The sequence below is a fragment of the Dinoponera quadriceps genome, unplaced genomic scaffold (genome assembly GCF_001313825.1).
Source record: "Dinoponera quadriceps isolate SergipeBrazil2010 unplaced genomic scaffold, ASM131382v1 scaffold386, whole genome shotgun sequence".
NCBI lineage: Eukaryota > Metazoa > Arthropoda > Insecta > Hymenoptera > Formicidae > Dinoponera > Dinoponera quadriceps.
In genome coordinates this window covers 435,775-453,541 of record NW_014554505.1, presented here as the reverse complement: position 1 = coordinate 453,541, position 17,767 = coordinate 435,775, and the positions used below count along the sequence as shown (strand labels likewise).

Genomic DNA, 17,767 nt, shown 5'->3' with positions numbered 1-17,767 from the left:
GCGGAGAAAGTCTTTTAGATCTAAGAATAAATCGGAAAGGTGGTCGGCGTCGCGGCGATCATTGTTGTGACAACTTGATCCGGCGACAGGATCCGCGGTAACGCTCGTGGAAGAAAACGAACGACGTCCGAGAGCACAAAGAGAGCGGACTGGCGGCGTTGCGAGAAAGAGAGAGAGAGAGAGAGAGTAATGCACGAGTCTCGCTGAGAGGAGGACAAATTTCACCTTCGATCGATCGTATCTTCGCTTTTAAACTTCTTCGTAAATCTTTTACTTTGATCTTTCGAAGCTTGGTAGAGTATGATTTATATCGTTACTTTCCTCGACGATGCCCGACGCTCGCGCGACTTTGAAGACAAGTTTATTAAAGATGCACCGCAATCGTTTCTCTTTTTCTCTCTTTTCTTTTTTCTGCCCATCTGTCCTGTCTCTTTTCCCTCGCGCAAAGCGCGCGGGAAAAAGAAGATCGATCGCCGCCCGAAGGTTACGCCTTTCGTTTTTCGCCATAGCGGGACGTGTTGTCCTGCCTATTTAAGGCGGAAAATTCACTCGATCGTTACTATCGGCGCGATACGTGCCATCTTCGTCGCGGCTGGATCCTCGACGCGTCGTCACGCACATGCGTGCAGGTAGACGCACACACACACACACACACATATATACACAGGTACGCGTGCTCGCCGTTGCGTAAGAAAGTGAACGACGTTGGGCTCTAAGATCGTAACAGTTACATTAACGACACCGAGAAACAGCTCGCGATGATCGTCGTACGCCCAAACGCGACAATCGCGCGATCATCTCCCGCGATGATCGGAGCTTGTTTGTCGCAATTTGCGCGCAACGCTGATGCAACGTTAAAGAGACACGTTCGCGAGGAGGCGATGTCGCTCAGCCGACACGCCAGACTCGCTGCGTAATCTCCACGACGCCGGTCGGTGTCGATTTCTTCCAAACGTCACTTTGAATGCGGCATACAATCCGTAAATTTTCTACTCAATTTCAATCGCGTTTAAACGAAAACGTTGACGGGTGTGCATAATGTATCGCGGATTTGTAGAATGTATCATCGTGGTGGTTGAAATTTGAGATCTCACGAGCGAACGAACATCCTGTTATTTAAGGTAACGTAGCACACCTCGGCGAGCTTCCGGTTGCGTTTCGGCGCTCCTCGTTTCCGTCGATATTCGATTTCGCGACTTCTCGTCGTGGTACGTCGTCTAAATGAATGTAATCACCAGGCTTACGCAATGCTGGCCGTCGGATCGTCAGTTATCCGACGCCTGTTACTCGACCGATCGGAAACAGCGGCTTAACTTTTGCGCGCGCGGACGACCAGCGACGGTCTGTATCTACTGGCCGGCCGGCCGATCGGCCGCGCCGACGAGGGCGTTTCTACTTACGCGGCAGAGCTCGGCTGAAACTATTCTCTCGCCGCTTCGTCTACATTGTCACGCCTCTCCTTGCGTCCAACCGCGTGTCCGGCCAGGCGGATGGAAATTCATATCACAGTTCGAAGAACACTCGATCCGCCGGTGGTGTTGTGTTTCTCGAACTCCGCGAACGCTCGCGAGGAAATGTACAAACCCGTGTACGGAGGAATATCTGGACGGAGCATATGTTTACGGCGTTGAGGTTTCATACTTAACCTCTCAGACTACAGCGATATCTCGATTAAAATCACGCCGTGATCATGCAAGTAGATTTCAGTTACATATACGCCGTTTTGCAACTAGGCAAATTTTTCATTTATTAATTAATGACGCCTCTATGCACGGCCATTTCCGATAATGAATGACTTAAAATTTCGCGTGGTTTTTGCAAAGTGATAAAGGACATTTTCGCTCATACTGAAGCTTCACCCCGCGCGTCCGTTGGAGCACCTTGCACTCCGTCCAGATATTCTTACGTCCATATATAAAGCCGAACTTGGTAGCAGCGAGCACACACGCTACTGGTTGCGCCAGACAGCCATGTCGCGCTCGTGACGAGCGGATCAGCCTGTTTTTCTAACGCAATTGAATTTCGCCTCGCGAGACCGCCGTTCGTTCGCTCGCGTTCCCCCTTCGTAATTGATCACCGTCTCCCGCCGTTCCCGCGCGCGAGCATGAGCGCTCCTCTCTCGTGGTTTCACGTCGCAGCACGCGGGCACGGGAGATTTACCGAGATTCATTTTTTTCTCGAAAGCTGCGCTAAAAAATACCTTCTTCCGCCCGCGGCTCGCTCGCTCGCTAGCTCGGCGCGCGTCGCAGTGTGTGATAGATAGATGCGAGTTATTCGTTCCATAGCACGAAACGAACGCGCTGTTAGCGATTTCGATTGCCGACATCCATCATCATATCCAGCGATTCGCGCGCGTGTAGGAAAAAAGTAGCAATTTTCTTGCGAAATGTCGACTCAGCTTCACTCGTCGTCGTCGTCGTTTGTGGCAGATCGCAAATATTACTTTCGACATCGAGATAGAAACGGCGCGTGTCGTCCTTGATGCGCGTATGTAACTGAATTGTGTGTACATTACATAAGCGGAGTAAATTGCAGACGAGAGCGCGCGCACGGCTACGACCCACTCCGCCGATAGGTAGTAACGATTTGTTTTATTTACTTAGGAGATCAGATTGGTTCGCATCTCGAGCGCCGTGTATTTTCGTTCGCGGGGATACGTCGATATGTGCCGATATACCTATTTATGAGTGTGCGTACGCGAGCGAGAGAAAGAGAGGATTCGCGTATGAAGCATCGCGGGTGCGCGTAACGCCGCGCACCGCCACGTTCCTCTAACGCGGCCGGGCACGTGCGAGATTGCTGCACGCGTAATATCATCGCACGGTGGAATTCCGATGGGCAATCCTCTGAGAACGCGGCCGCCTAAAACATGTATATTTTTAACTGTGTTTTTTCTCTCTCTCTCTCTCTTGCTTCTTACTCGGCTCTTCTTCAGGACGGAGAAATCTTAATTTTAATATAAATCGTTGAATCCATACAACTTGCTGCAATTTATTATATAGGTGTGGATATAAATAGGTAGTTAATCGTAGAAATGTAGATTGAGATAAATATAAATTAAATTAAATATAATAAATTAAATATATATAAATAAAATATACATGCAAAGAAAATATTGTAATAAAAATTGTAACAAAATTTTGTAATGCTGAACTACATAGTATTACTGTATATATTTCAGCGCTTGAGGGGAAATGTTCTAAAGCGTCAAATAAATAACGCTTTTCTCTCTCTTTCTCTCTTTCCGTCTTACATCGGAGGAGCCACCGGCCCGCTTCTATCATCAAGCGTCGCCGACGTTTTTCTCCTCTCTTTCGCGCGGAGCGAGATAATCGTCGCTACGCGAATATTATTCTTCGTTCCGCTCTGCAAATACACGCGTTTGATATTTGAGATATTTCCCCGACGGTGCGGCAGGAGAAAAACAGAAAGAATTATCGCGAGAGCACGCAAGGGCGATTGTTGAAAATTTATAACCGCCCCCGAACCTCAGCAATTACACTTTTCATCGCGCGTGCTCCGTCTTTGAGAAGCGTCTGTAAATTCGTTTTTTACGCGGCGAGTCTCTTTCTTTCTCCGCGAGTTTACGTAATGAATCTTCTTTTCTCCACCTCGTTCCCGCTTATCTTCGCGCGCGCCCTCGGCCCTCCGCTCATTCTTTTTCTCGCGGTAGCGTGTACGCACTGATTGCGATTTATAATGTCAACCGGCCCGACCGCGGTCTGAACCCATTGTCGAGGGATCGGAAGGATCGGATTCGGTGCTCGCACATATAGGAAGCGATCGGTAGCAGCAGCAGTCGCCGCCGTCTCCGAGCGGCGTGGGCGCGTGTAAATTTCACGAGTACGAGTTTCGCGACGCGCTGATCTGCGAACCGAGTCCCAAATTTATATCTTACCAAGTCGAAAATATCACACGAGAGATTAAATAACAATTAATTCTTTTTTGTTCTGCATGGTTCCATTTGCCAAAATCCGCGGATATCCACACGGGAAAGGACTCAAGTGCTGCAACTGAATAGTGGCCGGATGAAAAGTCGGTGACAAGAAATGAAAACTCGGTTATAATAAACGATATCTCCGTTACCGCGACTGAGCAAATTCGTGTGAACATTCAGTTCAGCATTGAAACTCGGTTAAGACAATTGCTCTCAATTGACGCAGCAGAAACCTACAAGAATCTTCCTATTCTTCCAATCGAATTTTCATCCGGTTCCTAGGCAACGGATTTTTTTCGTTTTTCTCGTGCAATCGCTCGTGAAATCCTCGCCGGTGCCCCGGCGCGTTTCCATCGCGAAAAAATGCGCCTCGAAGAGAGGATTCGTAGACGAGAGAGGCATCCACGCGACGGAGAGGTACATTCGCGCTCGGGAAAACTGGATCTCCCTCGAGCGAACGCTCGAAGGAGCCAGAGGGCCCTCCGACGAACGGACGGCGGAGGGAAAGGGAGAGAGGGCGAGAGAAAGAAAGAGAGGACGGGGAGGAGAGGTTGCGCCGCGAGAAGAAAGAGAAAGATAAGGAGGGCGAGCCCGTAACAGAGGCGGGAGGGGAGGGGGAATAAATTAAAGAACGGGTTCTCCCTCACCGCAGGACCTCATTACGTCCAACTTCATTTGTTTCCATTTTAATCGGGGCCCCGTCCGACGGCGGCGGTCCAGAATCCAGTACCAGAAACCAGAACTGCAACGAGTCCCGGCACCGCCGCCGAATGCATCGAGCCGGATTCTCCGCTCGGCAGGGTCGCGGGGAGGGAGAAGGATGCGCTCTCGGCGGCGGTAGCGACGCGTTCGTTCGCGGCGCGTAGACGCGTTCCCAACCGGAAATCGCGAGAGACAGAGAAAAGAGAAGAATAAGTGGGTAGTTAGATTTATTATGATTCTCTCGGAGAAATATTTCTCTCAAGTATAGGGACAGAAGGGAATTAAGTATACGGTGAAAATATTGTAATAGAAATTACCACACAATTTTCTAATGCTGGACCATATCGGAATTATGACTGAAATTATGATGTGTGTTGTAATCTTTAGTGATATATATCATATGTATATGTCATTAAAAATAACAACAAACATGGTAATTTCGGTAGTATTATTATTCACACAATAATTTCGATATAATCCGGCATTACAAACTTTTGTAATAATTTCTACTGCAACGTCTTCTCCATGTAGATTTTATTTTCTCCGGAGTAAGAATCCTACAGTTAAGGCATTCTACAAAAATAAAATAGAATTTATAGTAATAGCGAGTAAATAGTAGTTACTATTAAGCCTGTCTAATCCAGTCGTGGATAGTATGTTAAAAAATGAGTATTTTCTTTCTTTTTCCTCGAAGGTGGAAGAAGAGAGAGAGAGAGAAAAAAGCAAAGAGAACGCAAGAAACAACGCGGAAGTTCGAGAAAAACCTCGAAACGAAAGTAGAAAAAGAGAGAGTGTGTGACAGAGCTTGTCTATATTTTCACGATGCGTCGTCCGTTTCGGGAAAAATACCCGATCCTTCGTGAGAGACTGAGATGCGGGGTCGAACGCGCCGCGCGCGCGCGGCTGTCCACACGTCGGCGTGTAACGGGTATCAAAAATAATTGCCCCGTGAATTACATTCCACGCTAATTGGCGGCGCGGATAAATCGCGGGTATAGCCCGGCATAGTGTCTTTATTTTCCACCGGAATGGAACGCGAACGACGGCGCGCGAGAACATGTGCGCGGTGCTTCTTAATTAAATCGTTATATATATTTGCCAAAAATCCACGTGGTACGGCGGGTGAAGTAGAAGCGAGCGTGGAATTCGCGACGCGTGACTCTCGATCCGGTCACGGTGGAGGTTTCCGCGTCGCGAACCACGTGCGATCCTCGAGGAACTTTCGAAATAAAGCCGAACTCGCGGGGTTACGTGGGAAAAGGCGCATCGCGCGACGGTGCGTTTCGACGGGCTCGCGCGGAGACTTCGAGACATCAACGAGGACGACGAGGACGGCGACTACGACGTGGCCGGCGCATGAAGTTAAATGGCCGCGTGAGTCAGTCGGCCGTATTACGGCCCTAAATGCCATTTTTACGGCCAGAGAGGCGATCCGAGCCGTTTTACGAAGGCGACTCCGCGCGGCAAAATGACCCTTAACAGTGTCGGTAACTTTTCTTACGCCGAGGGCCCAGGCGAGGGAGACGCGGCAGAAACCGCGCGCCGGCACAGAAAAGAGAGAAACGTAGAGACGGCGCGGCGCGGCTCCGCTCGGCTTGACCGGATAACGAGTCGCGGAGGCAGAAAAGAGCGGAGAAGGAGGAGGAGGAGGGTAAAGACAATGGGGCAGGGCAAAGGAGGAAGCCGCCTTTATTACAGAGCACGGTCCACGATGGACAGTCAAACGGACACCTCCCTGCCTCTCCTTTATCGGTCCACTTCGCTTTATTACTGTGGCGAAACGGCGGCCCAAATTAAGCGCGTTTCGTTAAAGCGAAATTCGCGAATTTTCAACACTCACGCCGCCCGTAAATCGCGCTCGCGCAATTGAGCGCGCTTAATTAGAGCAAATGTTCTCTCCGTCCGGCGGGGGCTTTCGCAATCGCCGGTGACTCGCCGCGCCGTCCGAATATTTTCGAAACTGCCGTGCCGTGGTAACATTGCTCGCGCACTTCGAAAGTCGATACACGACGGCCGATCCTCCTCCCGACGTCCCGCGCGCGGCTGACAGCGGCGACTTCTCAGTGTCCGGTGCCGCGTGAACGGCAGAAATTGATCTCGCTCTTATAATCTCGCGCGATTTCATCACTACAAATTTATTTAATCATCGTGATAAACAGATCGACATCGTCCGAAATCTCGACTCACGGCATCATTACGCGCGCGGTTTGTGGATAATATTGAAATTATGAGAGAAAGAGAGAGAGAGAGAGATATCGGCCAATGTCGCTGCGACGTCGGGTGCGTGATAATCTGTAAATTCTTATATATAAATCTAAGCTTGTTTCCCAACACGTATAATAAGTTTTCTAAGGTCCGCGGATTTTTATGGGGCTGTTAATTGATGTGAATATTAACTGCGGATCAATGAGGATCGGTTCGACGTGAAAGAGAACACGTATATTGAAGGTCTGGAAACTGAGTTCAGTACGTGCGTGACACTGTTGAACAATTTTGTCCTCTCGATTGGATTTACGAAAAATGTATAGCTTCAAAGTTTCGGGGAACAAAAAAGAAACGTTTTTTCCCAATTTCTCCGCGAATTTGACAAAAGTTCACGTGTGTTCGGTTAAAATTTGCCGCATTTACTTTTTTCCCCGTAAAGAAGGCAAGGAAATTGGAAAATCCTGCGAAAAAATTGTGGAAAAACTATTTTCTTTTTTTTTTTTTCGAAACATTAAAACTATGCTGTAGGAATATTAAGATTATCGCACGCGACTACTATCCAACGACGACTCTTATTGGCCAATCTCTTCTTCTCTTACTTGATTGTCTACAGAACCGTCGATATCTCTCTTTAATTAAGATTATGAGTAATATCGTTGTTACATAACATTATGAGTAACCCGCGATTCGTTAGAAATACATGAAATGACGGCAGTGAGTGTTTTAATTTCCCATCTCTCAGCAACCGTGTTTCTTTTTTCTTCTTTTGACCCACTGCGTCTTCGTCTCGTTTCTTCATCTGCTCTCGCGAGAGGCGAAGCCGTTGGTACCAATGGACACCTTACTCACGGCTGAATCATCCGACGATTAACCTTGCTTGCCTTAATCAGCGATTAATTCCCGGCGACGAAAGTGCTGCACTCGGAGCGGCTCGATTGCGTGGCGTTTTTATCTGGAAATTGGAACGTAGGGGTTGTACGTGCGTCGAATCGATCTCCGTCCGTCCGTCCGTCTGCCCGTTCGTTCGATCCCGCGTGTCGACACGACCGCGATTTCGTAGAACGCGGTAACGTATACAGAATGAAACAGATGTGTTCTGAGTAAATGAATCGTTGCGTTGGGTTAGACCTTAACCCTTTGCCGCGCGTATTTCTGCTCAGTCGGCGACGCGAAGCGACGCGTGAGCGATGCGTGAGCGATGCGTGAGCGCGATGCCCTGAAACCTTCCTTCCTTATCACTATCAGTGTCCGATAAATACACGAGATCCTAAAACCGGGATCGTATAAAACACTGTTGCGTATTCAAAGTGTCGCAACGCTTGATTCCGTTGATTTAGCCTTCACACAAGCGGAGATAAATAATTCCACGCGCATGAAAACGCACGGACGCGCGCTCAAATCCTCGGCGTGATTTCTCCTCGTTCGCCGAGAACCGTATTTTCGTGATATACTCTCGCTGTAAATATCTGCCGGAGAAAATTGTCCGGCGTAATGAAAAAGAAAACGAAAAAAAATGAGAAAAGGGAGAGAATCGAGATCCGCGCGCCCATAATTGCGGGCTCCCAGAATGTGCATTCTTTTCGCCGTCAGCTGTCCAACGGTTGCATCAGAGCCGCGCAGTTACATTGGATTAAGGAAACCCGCGCGATCTCGTCGAATCTCACGGTTAGCGGGCACTTGGCGGCTAAAGAGCGCGTACGGGCAGAAGGTTGGGAAATTAGCTGGAAAAAACGAAAAGGCTCGTGCTCCGCCGCCACGATGACAAAACTTTCTTGGAAGCCGCCGAGTCGCTCAAGCGTGCTTTTGTGTGTGTGAGTCGCTTTCGTACATTCGAGCCGCACTTGCGAGATGACGAACGAGCGCGGAAGCGAAGGCAGAGCGAAGGAAGAACGCGAGATCCCGTGACAAAGCTATTTGTCACAGGGTATTCTGCTAATTATGGTGGACGAGACACTTTGTCATTACGATGTGGGTATGATGAGTATTGCTATACGTACTCGGGTCACGGCTCAAAATCACGGTTATTATCTAAGGTGCCCAGGAATTTTATTTTGCACTGAAATGAGGTGCTTAAAAATTTATTCGCCTGATATAAGATTTATTTCACAGATAAATAAGATTTACTTTGCAGAGAGAAATAAACCTTACATCCTATAAAATCAATTCTTTAATACTTTCTCTGCGGTATGACAATGGACAACTAAACGCGTTCTGGCTGAAGGACATCGAATTTCGACTGATCGACCCTCCGAATTTCGAATTTCTGATTACAAGAACGAAATTTGCATGAAAATTGGAAATTCCGTTTCGTTCAATTAAAACGCGGTTCGTTGTCCATTGTCAAATAGATCCGACCAAATTCATTTTTCAAGGCATACTTTAACGGCCTAGAATTGACATCACTAATTCGGGAACGACGTATCCATTACGATGCTTGTCTCACGAAGTATTTACGACACGACGAGCTTTAAACTCTCTTCAAATGTCGGATTTTTTTCTTGTCATCGTGTTTTCGTTGACACATTGTCGCGCGTCATTCCCTTGCCGAAGAGGCAGGTTAGCAGGCCGGGAATTCGCAGGCCTCCCTATAACGCAACAAATAACATTTTTATCGCAGTCGAATTGCGCACGGCGAGCGATTCTTCGGCTCGACGGGTCCTTCCCGCGCGCAGAAATACGGCGAAGCTCGGCCGCTTCGCGGTAGTAGCCACAAATTATTTTCGAAAACACCGCGCCTCACCTCGGCGCGCGGTTCCCGTCGGCGAATAAAACGCGGACGGAATCTACCGCGGACGCGGCGAGAGAGTCGGTTTTCGAAATCTCGCCGGGCGGGTCGTAAATATCGCGAATTTTATTGCGGCGCGGCCTTAAGGGAGGGCAGCCCGCGACGTCGCCGCGAGAGATATCGATAATAAAAAAGTCGCAGGCGCGTTGCCCGCGCGTACGCGTTGTTGCGAGGCTCCATTCGTTTCTTCGTTCGTTCATACCTTCCTTCACGCCCGTTCGTTGCGGCCAAAGTTTATTTTACTTTATTTTATTTTATTTTATCTCTCAGACGCCGAGAGGGAGAGAGAGAGAAAGAGAGGCTGCGTGTGCGTGTACGCGCGCGCGACAGGCAGTAAAATCAAGTGCTCCAGTTTTATGGTGTCGGATACACCACCTTAACACGTGTTTACTTGTGTCCTCCGCCGCCGGCCGGGCGTGTGTGCGACCGGTCGAGAGATAAATCGCGGCCGAGTCCGCGAGTCTCCTATGGACCTTTTCGCCGATAACGCCGGACGACGCCGAACGGCGAGGTCCACGGCGCTCCTCTCCTCGCGATACGCGCGCTGAACACGCGCGGATATACGACGCGCGCGCGTTTCCTTTTGCCGGGCCGCTCCACTTCCACGCTCTATCGCGCGCCGGCATCTCTTCTCGTTCCGGAATAAATCACTGCTCGCGCGCGCCACGAGTCGCGAATTCGTTCGGCACTCCGCGCAAGGAAGAATCGCGGCTGCGCCGGTTTCCTCGCGGTTAGCGGTTGGCTCCCTCAGAGACGAGCTTATCATCTTCGCTTTAGTTGTTACCGAAAGATAATTACGCACGGAAGAAAAATTACTCCAAGACTCGTATAAAAATCAATCCAAGACTCGTATACTCGCACATATAAGCAAGAATATATAAATATGACAGTGTTGACCAGCTTTACGGATAAAATAAGTTACAACAAGGTGAGGAGCAATAGTGGTACGGGTGATTTACGCCTCGTCTCTCGGGGACCGGCGGAAAAACGTGCGCCAGCCTCGACATTTCGACCAGAGAGACGCCTCCGATAATAAGAGAGAGAGAAGTCTCGAGTGTACCACGTCATCGGCTAGTTTTACACCGCCGTCGGGTCATTTTTTCCACGGCGCCTTTCCACCTCCGTGAGTGCCGATCGTCGCCCACGAGCGCTAATCGGCAGTCCTAGTGGCTCCGCGCGCGTCCGATCCTATCCGATCCGGTGGACTACGTCATACAGGTGAACGCGTCGGCGTGCACGAGTCCGTTCCGCGGTCGACGGCGTAGCCATAATTTGCCGCCTTATAAACAGGTATCTCCCCGCGCCGTGGAAGTATTTTGCTAACGTCTAACGGGTGTGCCGAGAGTAATAAGAGTCTAATCCGGAAGTTAAACAAGGTGGCACGCGAGAGCGAAGCTTCTTCCGCGGGAGCAAAGCTCGATCAGCGCGTTCGGACGAAAACGGGACCCTCTTCATCGGCGAACACATCCGCTCCCGTACCTCGTTCGTTCGACACGGAGCGCGCGAGAATAATAGAATTATTCGGACGGGCGATACATCGCGGACATCCGTTAGACGCGAATTGCGGAGGCAGCCTGGCGGAGGTAGGCGCGGAGGCAGAACCCGTCGCGTGGGTCGTCGCAGAGGCAGTCTCTGCCCTTCCCAAGCTTCGGAAGAATCGAGAGTCGCGATCCCTCTCGGGAGGTGCCACGCGATCGACGTCGATCGGCCAGTGCCGGAGTGCTCGAGTCTGCGAGAGCGGGAAAAGGAGAGAGAAAGAGAAGAGGGACAAAGTGCATCCGCGCGCTCGGCGCCGGTTAAGATTCCCGAATCGCCGCGTGTACATCCGGCCAGCGGAATCGCGGTAAATCGCGCGGCGAATCGCGCATTCGCAGGTGCGGGTACGATCGGATGATACGAGCGCGCGCGACGCCTCGTCGAATAAGGAGAGCGGAGACTTTGGCCGGCCGGAGCGTGCGGCAAAAATCGCGAAAAGTCTGAAATCGGAAAGGAGCGGAATAAGGCGGCTGAGAAAGGATCGTCCAATAGGGAGGATCGATCAGTCGAACGATCGAGCTGGTGGGGAAACGTAGCTGCCTGCCTACGCCCAACCTACGGCCGATCGCTTCAAGGTGACACAAGGTATTATATACCCCCATCGACCGGCGGCGATCCGACTCTCCGGCTCGAGGCGGCTTCTGTTAAGGCACCTTTCGAAACGAAGCCGCGGGTAGATCTAGGCGCCCGAGATTTTTCACCGCCGCCGTCGATCGCGGGTACGGCAGCGAGCCTCGGTAGCCGCGCGAGTCTCGGAGATACGATCGAGAGGCCCGCGGAAAGAACCCTTTCAGTTTTATTGGCCGTTAACGTCGCTTATGATTTACGCCCGCGGCTGATCGACGTTGTTTCAACGAGAGCGAGCAGGTCTGGTATGTTCTCTCTCTCTCTCTCTCTTTCTCTCTCCCTCTTGTGAGCGTGAAATCGTCTGGATCCAAATTAGATCCTAGGAAATTTTCTGCACGGAGTCTGTCGCGTTTTCCGAGAGGAAACGAGGAAAGAGAGGATGAGACAGATTTGGGGCGAAATATACTTTTGATACGGTAGAAATTTTGTTCTGAAATCTGTTCATTGAAATTTTGCCTTACTTCAACATGAGGGATGTGGTAAAAAATATATGAAAATATTGCGTTAAATTAATACCTTCACTTTGCCAATATATGTTTTATTTCTGTACTTTTTAATACAAATTCGTGTACTTTCTAACGCATCCTCCTCATGTTAAAGCAACACAAAATTTCCGTGGACCGTTTTCAAAGCGGAATTTTTGACCGTGTATTATTATGCGATCACTCGAAACGCTCTTTTCTTTTAAATCTACGTCTTCAATTTTACGTGGCAGGGCCGAAATTTCGTCGATCCTTTCGCTTAAAATGTTGCGTAGCAAAAAGTGAATTTTCAATAAATCGTAAACATCGTCGCGATAGAACAGATTGATCGCGAAAGGTTCTCGCGGCGTCCGCCGGAGCTGCGCGGCCGAACTCGAGCCAGACATTTCCGTGACTCTCATTAAGGGAGATTCCGCAAAAGATAGAAGGCTCGGGCGGTATTCGTGTCGGGTTACATCTTAATTTTCGAATCTCCTGCCGTAATCCACGCCCATCGCGTGCCACGGGGTCGTTAAATCATTAGCGGCCACGTGGCCGACGGTACACAGGGCTCTTCTCTCGGGATGCTGTGGCGCGCTGTAATTTCGCCGGAATCGAGACGTTTCGTGGAACATCGGGACGCCTCTGCTCCGTTGCGTTTCTTTTTCCACGGCGGTTTATAATATATTAATCGATATCGATACCATGTGTGCACAGACACTGAAGACTCTCCTTGGTACGTGTTCGCGATCTTTCTCGGCCTTCGATCGCGAAAACTGCACGAGGGAATTCCTCCACTTGGAAAGCACGCTCGTCTCTTTGTTCCCACATCGTGAGGTGTCACGGGCTGTTTTCATTCCCGCGATATCGATATAATCGAGATCTCCAATGTACATATGCGCTCCCCGGACACATTGACCAATCACCGACCGAGCGTGACTGTTCTTCTCGTTATACAGGGTGCCCCAAAATGCCCGCATGCGGAGCGTACAAGGAGTTCCTTCATACTGGAAGAAGCAACTTTTCCGCGATAATATCGAGAAAGTTCATTATTTATAATGATTTTTCAATTTACACCGCAACACATCCTTGAAACTAAGCTTAGATTAAAATGTGCCTGTTCGAGCAAAGTCTACTTGAAATTGCCCTAAGGAGAGAATTTTTCCACTCATTTGCTCGCCCGAAGCTTAGCCCGCGAAGAGACTCATTTCTCAATCGCTTGTTTCACAGATTTCATTGTTCGAGCGCAATTTTGGTAAAGGAAATAATAACTTCTTTTTACACAAAAAATCGCCCTGTTCAATCCGCATGCAGGCAATTTGGGACACCCTGTATGTAAGAGAAGAAAAAAGCGTGCAGAAAAAGAGCCGAGCACATCTGCATGTAAATCGCGATGCTAATCGATACCGATTACTCGCGTATATATGCCTTATAAAATAAGACGCACGCATTCGTGTATGAGAGCAATGAGACCGCGGCTCCGTAACGAGCCAGGAAGTGGAATTCTGATCGATTCCTAAAGCGCCTCGTTCCGATAAATACTTGAAATATAAATAACGCCGTTAAAGGTAATTCGCGTTAGAAATGAGACTCCCGATCGACTCGTTAGATAAATCCCGTCGAATTCCCGCGGCGTGACTCGTCCCGAGAGAGGTGAGCTTTACGCCGCGCGCGGAATCACACGAATACGTGTGTATACATATATATATCGAATATCAGCGAACCGGCGGGACCGGCGATCTCGCGTTTCCTTTAATTAGGTCCGATCACGCGATCGCGATCGCATTTAAATTCGTGTACAAATATTGCTGCTTACTCTACTGCCCCCCTCTCCGCCCCTCCTCTCTCATTTCCACTCTTTCGTTATTGATGTCGTCGCTCGTTTTATTTTCTTATCCGTCGCATGAATATTGATACGGCGCAATTTAACGTAACGGATGAGATCGTAAATCTCGCGTGAAATTAATTAAGGGACCACGCGAGAGCGAAACGCGAGCGTGACGCGCGCGCGGTCCGAATTGTGTGCGCGCACGAGCGGGCGCGAGGAGGACCCGAGAGGAGGACGGCAGGCGACCTCTCTTCTCATTTGCACGGGTAATTCTGCAAATCGTAATTGAATTCGAAACCGCGCCGTCCATTCAGAATCATTCGTCAAAGAAATGAATGGGCCGAGAAGCGATTTCTTTTGCGGCGCGCTCGCTCATTCGCGAATTCCTCCTCGGCGAGGCGCAAATTGATCGGGCGCGTCTATCGGCCCCTCGCGCCGTAATAACCGGATCTGCGCACGATGTTGCGTGAAAATAGGCAAGGTGATCTCTTATCGTAGCTCGACGTGAACACGACCGAACGTTCGTGAGCTGGATCGCGATTTCAGATTTACGGGAAAATCAAGATCGATGATAGTAATAATAATAATATTATTGGTCTCAAAAGCAGATAGGTAAAAGTAATGTAACAGAAAAATAAAAATGAAGATAAAACACGTTAAAACAGATTTTACGCTTCGGTGTCGATTAACGTATTAATTTTGTGTTAATTTTCGACGTAATATTTGTGTTACTTTTACGTTACCAACATATTCACCTTTTGTTAAATCAACACGAAAATTCGTACGGGCCGTTTGGAACACGTTAAGTGCGTTAAAATTAACATGATTTTTTTTTACTGTAGTATATATATGAAATATGATAATGAGTCGCGACGGCAACTGTAGATTTTTGCGAAAGCTGAAAAGATAATTATACGCCACGTCGCCGACACCCATTGCACGATAGCCGCTAATTAAATTGATGACGTGTGTTTAATTAATTCGCACTCATTATTTATTGTCCACACACGCGAGAATTGAACTTTCGCAATGTTGCAGGTAAGCATTCCGATGGTGGGCAGCTGCCGGAAGACTGAAAACCACTGTTCTATCGCGCTAAGGTAACGCCTTAATGATACAATTTGCATGATGAGCCCGTGACTTCGCTCAGCTCTCCCGGCGGAAACAGCGACCCGTTCGTTTATTATGCAAGAGTGATCCGCTGAGGACGCCGATAAACACATGCGCGCGCTGTCGCAAGCAGCTTCGGCAGACTTTCCTCCGAGGGATCCTGACCGCGTCATTGTCGTTATCCCGTATTCGCGAGTCTCTGGCCGAACGTCCCGCCGGCGATCTATCGAAGTCGCGATCGCTCTCCGGAGCGAAACGCAAATATATCCGCGAGAATGATGAATTCGCGGCTGTCCCATTAATTTTATTCGAGCCTTCAATTATGCGGACGCGCGCGCCCGCGCGTTCCCTCATTCCGCTGTCACACCGAGCGCGCGCGCGCGCGCGCGACGTAGAAGAGACGTGCCGAGGCAATTCTCGCGGACCGGCAGGATACTCCCCTGTCAGACATCGGCCGTAGCGAAAGTTTAATTTGCACCGTCCGAATTTTAATGGATCCCGACATATTGTGTCCCGCGCGGTAATTCCTGTCGGATTTAAAGGAACCGCCGGTTGTCTGGCCGGTGCCGGCCGGCGCGCAGCACAACGAGGACTACTCCCGGTCGCATCGGCAATCAAAACCCCGGGACCGGGTTCTCGTTGTGAGGCGAGATAAAGTCAATCTTCGTGGCACTTTCGTGGCGGCCTCCTCTCCCCTGCCTCCTCTTCCTCCTCCTCCTTGCCTCTTGCTGCTGCAGCTCCTGCTCGTCGTCGTGGTCCACCGGCGGTCCGTTCCGCTCGCATTATCCGCACGAGATACGTCGGCCTCGCTATCGCGCCGACTGATTTCTCCCGCGATCGCTTGTCGACTTTGTATCATTATGTGCAAACTCGAAATCCTGCGGGCCGAAACTGTCAAAGCTCGCGCGGCGTGAGGCGACCGGTATTAAAAGTTAACTCCCTTTCTTGCCCTCGTCTCCTCTTACTACCTCTCTCTCTCTCTTTCATCTCGTGCACTCTTCTCTCTCCTGCCTCTTCTTCGCGTCTCGATAACCGCGCGAGGTGGATATACGTACCGTATCTCGCGTCTCGGAGCGATATATTCGATACGTCGTAAATTCAGTCGGGTAACGAGGCGACCGTCGAAAGTGACTCGAAATAAACGACAGAGCGGGAACCTCGGTCCGCTTCTACCCTCTCCGTTTCATTTCCTCCTCCCGCTCCTCCTGGCCCCTCTCGCGGCCCGGCCGTAGCGAGAACGGTCGTAAATCAAAAAGCGCAACTCTCCCGAAAACTCTCGCGCGGCCGAGGCGCGAAGCGAGAGAGCGAGGAAGAAAAGGAACGGAACGTTGTCGACGGGGGAGGAGTAAGAGGAGAGGGAAGAGAAGGAGGAGGAGGAAGAGAAGAGAGGCGAAGGGGCCGTGTGGCACGCGGGAGCAACGCAAAGAGGATCGGGGAGACGGAAGCGACGTTCCCGCGGGATAAATCATGGACGGTGTAAATTAAAGCGACTGCCTCACTCACCCTCGCTCTGCCTCACCACCACCGTGTCTGCCTCCTTTTCTTTTCGTTTTTACTTCTCTTTTTCTCTTCCTCTCCCTCTCTCTCTCTCTCTTTCTTTCGCGTTGTCTCTTTTTTGCTTTTTCCTTTTACGTGACTTATCGAGCGAGATGCCGGGCCTCCGCGCGTTCTCGGAAGCGTCGCAGCCGCGATAAATAAAATGCGATCCGGACAAATTGTATCGGCGCGTTACAAGCCGCAGCCGTGGGCCACGGGGGAGAGATTAAGGCGAGAAATACGAGCTGCTTAATTCAATTAGCAGGCGGCGGGTAGGCGAGACAACGGCGCCGCCCAAATTAAAAGGAAGGCAAAGAGGCGTCCACGAGCGTTAATGATTTTCTTAAACTCGATCCGGGAGAACGAGCGTGTGAATTTCGGCCTCCTCGGCGGAGTTCAGTGGTTTTCAGCGTGCGAATCGCCGCCACCTCTAAAGCTAGAGCGCCCGATACGTTCGTTAAGGGCGTGCAGTCGCGGAAAGCAAATTAGAAATTACCGACCTACATTCGAACGCTCCGGAGACTTCAACGAGCGGTCGAGCAGTGCCCGCTCGACTCTTCGCCTCGTTGGAACATCTTCGCGCGTCTTCTCGTGTCTGCTTGTCGCTCCACATTTTTCGGCGAATCTTATTATTTTCCTTAACCGTTTGAGTACGGGAGAATTTTTTTATGCATATGCTAAAAGTCCGGGATGAAATGCGTAGTATGTTTTTTTGGGAAACAATGAAAATGGTTATAATTACCACTAATTGTTATGTAACAAGTATTTTTGATCAAAAAAAAAAAATTTTATTTTCACTTATAACAAAAATGTTTTGCTGCACAAATTCCATGAATTCCTTTTTTGCATATAGCGCAAATTAAATTAGATCGTTTAATTCCATTACCATCACTTTCAAGGTCATTACTATACTCTTCATTATCACTTCTCATAACATAGTCACTTTCAGATGAATCAGAACTTGACATGGTTATTTCGTAATTATCAGTATAACACTTGGTAAAAAAATGAAAACAATTTCTAATTCCTATAAAACAACG

The 17,767-nt window shown here is 49.5% G+C and overlaps 1 protein-coding gene across 6 annotated transcripts in view; it reads left to right on the top strand.

Annotated features, from left to right (window-relative positions):
• LOC106751606 (MKL/myocardin-like protein 2) overlaps positions 1–17,767 on the top strand; it is a 275,296-nt gene that overhangs the window by 116,548 nt on the left and 140,981 nt on the right. The window contains exon 1 of one of the 6 annotated variants that reach the window (XM_014632554.1): positions 11,725–11,750. The exons of the other annotated variants lie outside the window; for them this stretch is intronic. The gene's annotated coding sequence lies outside the window, so the exon portion shown is untranslated. Of the gene's footprint in view, positions 1–11,724; positions 11,751–17,767 lie in introns of those variants that run through there. 6 annotated transcript variants of the gene reach the window in all.